This window comes from Rhipicephalus microplus, chromosome 10 (assembly GCF_043290135.1).
Source record: "Rhipicephalus microplus isolate Deutch F79 chromosome 10, USDA_Rmic, whole genome shotgun sequence".
NCBI lineage: Eukaryota > Metazoa > Arthropoda > Arachnida > Ixodida > Ixodidae > Rhipicephalus > Rhipicephalus microplus.
Window position 1 is genome coordinate 18,823,219 of NC_134709.1, and position 7,501 is coordinate 18,830,719.

Sequence of the window (7,501 nt, forward strand, 5' to 3'; positions counted from 1 at the left end):
AGAGTACCTCGCTCGAGGGCAAACTGTTGCCCGAAGACTCGCCTATAGTTGAGGCGCGTGTCGTAACTTGTGGCGGCGCCTCTCTGTTCGCGTCGCGAGATGCCGGAGCGCCATGCGGGCCGCTCTCCGTCGTAGGCCTACTCTCTGCTAACGCGGTCTCTGCACCCTCCTGATCATCCCGCGTGAAACGACCAAGCTCTACGCTGTCGGAAAGTCCTAACAGTACCCCCGCGTTAGCCAAAGGATCGCCACTCTGCGACGCGACATCCGACAACATTGACAAATCTTGGAATTCCGACATGCCTATTATCCTACGTGTGGAAGAGCGCCCTGGCACTTGCTCGCGTCCACAGAACTAGCCGCGTTGCCAAATTCGTTACGTTGGGCGCCAGATGTTGGGTGACCGTCCTATGTACGGCTGACGCAGAAGCCTATAGCTAATGTTTCAGCCGCACACAGTCGTTCCGTGCACGGTTAACGTCCCCCAACCGTAGCTTGCCTCATTGCAGCTACTACTACGGGTTCGGGCGAATAAGGCAACTGGCCAGATCAACAACAAACACTTTATTGCTAAGCGTTAGCAATCGCGCGTCACTGTCGCGGGGAGATACTACAGATAACAAAGGTGTTGACGCTTACACCTCGGTCGTGGACGTCCTCGGCTCGCAGGAGGGGTTGCGGGTTCGTCCTCCTGGGATGGTCGCTGGTGTCAGAGCGAGCGAGCGCCCGTTTGCCCGCTCGTTTTGTTCCCCGACCCGATTTCCCTTTCCCTGACGAGAATGGCACCTTTCCTCGCTGAGGGAGAGGGGAACCTGTTCCTGGCGCCGGGAAAGGGGGGGGGAATCGCACGCGCCGGCCGTGGGGGAAGGGGTCCCCGCAACCAGGCGCGTGCGCTGCCCTAAAAGGGAAAGGGAGGCTGGGCGCACCTGCTCCCCACAAAGCGATGGTGTAGTGAGCACCGTCCTGTCATCAAGGATTGGTGGATGGATGAATATAGGCTGTGCCTTTTAGATCGGGTGGTGGCGCACGCTACCTAGCCATAATACGTAGTAAAGTTAAGCACTATATCACTATAATTATTAAATTTCACTCGTGCCTTCATTGTTGCTGCAAAACGGATAACCTCCTCTTCGTTGTTTCTACCCGCTGTCCCTATACTCCAATGCTTTGAAAAATTCAGCGCTATTATTTTGGACTATAGGGTGCACACACACACACACACACACACACACACACACACACACACACACACACACACACACACACACACACACACACACACACACACACACACACACACACACACACACACACACACACACAAATACACACTTTCTCTATCCAGGTGTGTGCTACTGAATGATTGTATTACCAAAAGTGGTCATTAAAATGACCACTTTTGCACATTGAGCAGCCGGTTCACCAGATGAATGGTGAACCGGCTGCTCTAACGCAGCTGCCTCCGTCTGCTGCTTTCTTATATCTGAACGGAAGAAAGCGTGAAGAGAGAGAGAGAGTGGTTAACGAAAGAAGTGCTGTTTGGTTTTCGGACGGTGGTCGGAGGGTGGAGGAAGGGCAGGGTGTTAAAGTACGATCATGATGACCCCAGCTACGACGTCCAGCTCCTGGTCGTACGATAGGCCCTTCAGAGGGCTGAGAGGATCGGCCTCCCCGTCCCTACATGAGTCTAGTCAGGAGTTGGATGTATAAGCATCTCACTCTCTTCCTTCCGAACCTAATAAATGTATTTCTCTCTCTCTCTCTCTCTCGGATGACTGAAGGGCAGGTGGTGGTGGAGGCCCGGTTGCCGAAGAAACTGCGCGAAAACTCGGCAATGAAATGGCGCGGTAACGCGACCCGACTGAAGGGCAGGTGGTGGTGAAGGCCCGGTTGCCGAAGAAACGGTGCGAAAACTCGGCAATAAAATGGCGCGGTAACGCGACCCGACAAACACGATTGCACATCCTTGTGTAACATGCACCCCAACACAGCCGATGCAAGAAGGAGGCGCCAAACAGACGCCTCCTAGGCCACAAATTCTACCTCTTTCTCTCTCTTTCCTTCTCTCGCTTTTATGAGAAAGAGGGAGGAGAGAGAGCTTACAAAGCAAGAAGGAAGAGAAGTTTCGGAGGATGAAAGCGCTGCCGTGTCGTGCGCAAAGGAGGGAAGAGGGGAGGAATTGAAGTGGTGGGCGAGAGTGGTTCGGTTGCCAGGCCGAGCGAGGCTCTCGCCGCGATCGCTCGTACTCAGCTGTCCCTTCAGCGGCGCGATAGTGGAGAGCGGCGCGATTATCGTCGTCAACGAGAGTGCCGGGTGCGCGAGACAACGCGAGACAAGAACCGTCGGCTCTCTTGTGTTGGCGCGAAGGCACCGTGCTTGAAGGGCACGCGACGAGAGGTCCGGCCAAGCTCTATCCGGCGACTACGCGAACCACGGCCTGCCCTGCCGTTCACCAACCGGCGGTAAGTCTCTCCTTTACGTGAAGTATTAGCAGTAGCAGCATCACCATGAAATTTCAACGTTACGGAAGTACGCATGATAAAGGAACGTTCATAAAAGGGAAATGTTATGCTACATTAGTTTGTGGCAGTCGAACTAACAAATAAATGAATAACAATCCTAATGACGTATAAAAACAAACCTTCTCTTGTGTAGGGAAATCGTGGTGTCAATTGGCCAGGACGAAATTTTCGTCAACTGATGCTGTCTGAGAAATGCGCGCGAATTTCCTTGTTGCTTCAAGCTGCATGAGGATGCCGATTTCGCCCTCAGTACTTGAATTAGTAGCAGCAGCAGTAGTAGTAGTAGTAGTAGTAGTAGTAGTAGTAGTAGTAGTAGTAGTAGTAGTAGTAGTAGCTGTTGTATCTCATCACTAGGTCGAAGTAGACAGGTGTGAACTGAGTTTTCTTTTTTTTTTTCCTCTTTAATCGAATGTTAAGGGCACCTGATGCGGAGCTAGTGACCAGTAATGACCGAGTTATGATCGTGACGGCGCTTACAATGAGAAATAGCAATACAGCTGTGCGCCAGCAAGCGCCCGAAACAGAGTAAATGCCGGGAAGAACTTGGATATTGTCACGGGTGCACTGAACTTGCGCTGCGCCTACAAACATAAGTGGTGAAAGGGACGAGGTTAAGACCGTCAGCCCTGGAACCGCGCATGGATTCGCAGTAAGCCAGGCGCATTCGGTCATGAAAGTGTTGTTAAAGTGTAATATAAACTTGATTGATATGTGGGGTTTAACGTCCCAAAACCACTATATGATTATGAGAGACGCCGTATAGTGGAGGGCTCCGGAAGTTTAGACCACCTTGGGGTTCTTTAACGTGCACCCAAATCTGAGCACACGGGCCTACAACATTTCCGCCTCCACCGGAAATGCAGCCGCCGCAGCCGGGATTTGAACCCGCGCCCTGCGGGTCAGCAGCCGAGTACCTTAGCCACTAGTGTAATATAAACTACTTGGCGCGTAGCGTGGGAAGTATGACAGGCCGGTACGCGTTGGTGAGTAGTGGGAAAGGGGCGCAGCAGCAGATCAGTTGTCAGCGTTACGTTCGCGGGCAACCCATCTGGCGGAGTGGTGGCGTGTCTTGCAAACTGGTGCACTATTGGCGCCGTTCACTGACTCTGGCAGTCGAGAGCGACGAGGTTTCGCTCCCGTGTTCTCTCTTGAGTGCGAAACGATGGCGATGCGCTCGCCGCACGGCGGAGCCGGCCGACGCGTGTACGCGAAGCAGGGACTGCAAGATTCGTGGCCGAGGGATGCTCCGAAATAATTCTGAAGGCGCGCGTTAATTGTTTCGAAGACCTCTCCCAAACCGGACGTGTATATCGTGGCACTCTGCCAGCCACGATTGTGATGTAGTGAAACACGAAGCGCCCATCCCGCGCTTTCGTAACGAGTACAGCGTAACGTCGTATTTACAGTGTCGTTTCGTGTACGAAGCGTTTCGAAACAATGAACCCCAGAGTCGAGGGTGCGATTGTCTTGTGATAACGCGATCGGGCCGTTCGCAGCGGCAACATCCAGATCGATGCAAACACGCGAATATTTGCGTCCCAATCTTATCGCGGTGTGTTTGCTTATCAAAACCGAGCCCCGTGACACTCAGCAGTTGAAAGCGCTCTATCCACATAGCCTACCATTTGCGTCGCGTTTAACCTCTTCGAAAACAACAGAATACATGAGAGATGTGGGCCTCTCTACACATTTTAGCTTCTTATTAATAATATTTGGAGTTTTACGTCCCAAAGCCACCATATGATTATGAGAGACGCCGTAGTGGATGGAGGGCGCCAGAAATTTCGACCACCTGGGGTTCTTTAACGCGCAGTGACATCGCATTGCACGCAGATCTCAACCATTTCGCCTCAACCGAAATGCGGCCGCCGCGACGGGGATCGCACCCGCGACCTTCGGGTCAACAGCAGAGCACTGTAGCCACTTATCCAGCGTGGCGGACAGTTTCGGCCTCAGGCTTATTTAATAAGCAGTTAATGAAATTAACATGCGTGTTTCAGTAATGGCACCTTCGCAGCATCACGATTGAGGTTGGAAAAATTGACCATGGGAAGCTGGGTGATATGTAAGTCGCTTTAACTTACTGGTGCAAGAAAAGAAAAAAACTTGGCTGCACGAGCACGATATCGCACTGTGCTTCGCTTGGGATCGTGCAGCCACTTCAGTACAGCTTGCCACGCGAATGAGACGCCAGAGGCTCGAAAAAACTGATTAGCCCGCTACACGAGCGCGATATCTGTTGGCAGGCAACGCAGCGATGGTCGAAGGCGATTAGCACACAACACTATGCGACGCCTTGGCTCTGTTCACAATAGGAAAACCAGCGCGAAAACAGCGTTCTTACTGTTTCAGTTTACTGGTTTTCGAAGTATATGGAACGTTTAAAAAAGGTCACAAGGTCTTTCGCTTCTCAGGTGTTCGTACCATTGATAAAAAAGAAATCACAGCATATCACCGGAGTGAATGATGATAAGTGGAGCGAAGTGTCTGTCCGTCCGTCTGTTTGGCGACGAGCACGAGCCGCACTGGCGCTCCGCGCCCGCCGCTCCGCTTCGTCCATGCCCCACGAACGATCCGACTCGTACGGTGACCATCCAGGAGAGTGACAGAGGCACTCGTTCCCCGCTCACCCATGCACAGCCCGCGCAGCAGCCAGTCGGAGAGTAGCAGTACAGCGCCATCTAGAATATCTTCACTCAACTGCAGTTTGTATGTGGATGGATGGATGGATGGATGGATGGATGGATGGATGGATGGATGGATGGATGGATGGATGGATGGATGTGGCTGTACCCTTTAGATCGGGCAGTGGCTAGCGCCACCAAGCCGTACTACTTAATAAACCAAAAACTAGATTTATTTTTTTTTTCCTTTAAATAGTGAGGTTGAGGATATGTACTTTGCAGTGAAGGGTTTAATTTTCACTCGTGCCTTGACTTTAGCCACCAATCAGATAACCTCCTTCTAGTTAATTCTACCCACTTAAAGTCTTATCATCCTCCCTGTCCCTAAAACCCAGTGCTTTGAAAAACTCTGTGCCATCATCCTGAACTATAGGGCGAAGCCCTTTACAGAACATTATCAAGTGTTCGGCAGTTTCTTCTTGCTCTCCACCCGCACTGCATATCGTGTTTACCCCTTCGTATTTGGCCTGATGTCTTGGTTCACAATACTCCCGTCCTGGCCTCAAACAGTACAGAACTACCCCGAGTATTATCATAAGTTCTTTCCTTGGCAATTTCCTGCTTAAATGTTCGATAGATCTCTAGTGCGGACTTCTTAATCATGCCAATTCTCCACATATCGGCCTCAGCTTCCTTCACCTTCTTCTTAACCAATAATTCTTTTTGGTTTGGCCCCCTGCTGTTTTATAAGTATTTACCAGTCAATTTTTTGGTTCGCTTCCTCCAATTTGTATCGACATTCTTCATGAACAAGTAGCTGAATACCTTCCTAGCCCAACGCTCCTCGCCCATTTCTCTCAATCGCTTCTCAACTTTTATCTTGCTGCTAGCTTCCCTGCCCTCAAACGATGTCCATCCCATATCACCTTGTACTCCCTGATTTGGTGTATTCCCGTGAGCTCCTAAGGCAAGCCTACCTATTCCACGTTGCTTAATTTCTAATCTTGCTTGAACTTCTGATCTCATACACAAGACCACATTGCCGAACGTCAGACCAGGAACCATGACCCCTTTCCATATTCCTCTCACAACGTCATACCTATTGTAATTCCACAGTGCCCTGTTTTTCATTACCGCTGCATTCCTGTTACCTTTAGTCGTCACGTATATTTCGTGTTCCCTCAGGTACTCGGTCCCAATGCTTATCCATACGCCCAGATATTTGTATTTATTTGTAATTTCTAGCATGACTTCCTGTATCCTAACCTTCATTATCATTAAAAATCATGACTCCTTATTTTTCCTTACCAAATCTGGAATCTAACCTATCTCCCTCATTACCGCAGATGTCCATCAATCTCTGCAAATCTTCCTTGTTGTTGGCCATTAGCACTATATCATCTGCGTACATTAATGCTCGTAGTGCCTGGTCAATGAGTTTTCCTTGTTTGACTAAAGAGAGGTTGAAGCCCAGTCCATTTACCTCTAATTTGGCCTCTAATCCTTGTAGGTACATCATGAATATTAAGGGTGACAGGGGACACCCCTGCCTAAGCCCCCGTTTTACCTCTGCAGGCTTGGATACCTGTTTTTCCCACTTTATAACTACCTTGGTACCTTTATAGATATCCTTTAAAAGATTAGTGACTACATCTTCCACGCCTAGTGTGTCCAGTATTCCCCACTATTCCTCTTGAACCACGCTATCGTACGCTCCCTTGATACCTAAAAATGTACTTCAATGAGACAGCATGTACTTCAACGAGACAGCGCCATCTATTATACTGTTCAAGAGATACTGCAGCTTACGCCTGACGCAAGGCAAGGTTAGACCAGAGTCCTTCAATACTTTTACAGTATTGAAGGACTCTGGTTAGACTAAGAGGAGCTTCGCTCCTAAAAGAAAGGAGGTAGCGTTACGTCATACAAGTGAAGCCCATGTGAAGCCCACCGTGTCGGCCCAACACGTGATCAGAACGTCAGAGCGTGCGTACATTTTAGCAGTCTCCGTGGCTATTCGTGTTTGAACCTCCTGCGCGAGCCAGCAGGTCTGCGCCGAACCGGCACCCTTCGATTAAAACTTACCGAGCGCCATACCCAGAAGTCTCGACAAGTCTTGTTGCTTGCGTGACCTTGACAGAAAATCTGACGTTCTGGACCGACAGTGCTGGCTTCAAAACGGGTTGGCTTGCAAAGGCTGGCGACGTGACGTCGTGCTCCCTCCTTTATTTTTCTTTCTCCATGGGTCGTACCGATTTTTCTCCTCCCCTCCCCAGGAAGGCTCTTTGCTCCTAACGTCGTGTTGCATTGACTCCGAGATCGGAGGCGTTGCAAGCTATTTACGGCTCACGTCCT

At 50.3% G+C, this 7,501-nt stretch overlaps 1 protein-coding gene across 17 annotated transcripts in view; it reads left to right on the forward strand.

Annotated features, from left to right (window-relative positions):
- The first annotated feature begins 2,229 nt into the window (after positions 1–2,229).
- LOC119181235 (progranulin) overlaps positions 2,230–7,501 on the forward strand; it is a 102,712-nt gene continuing 97,440 nt past the window's right edge. For 4 of the 17 annotated variants that reach the window (XM_037432424.2, XM_075875184.1, XM_075875180.1 and 1 more), the window contains exon 1: positions 2,241–2,462. The gene's annotated coding sequence lies outside the window, so the exon portion shown is untranslated. Of the gene's footprint in view, positions 2,463–7,501 lie in introns of all 17 variants that reach the window. The other 13 variants (XM_075875181.1, XM_075875175.1, XM_075875174.1 and 10 more) reach the window with 9 other exon arrangements.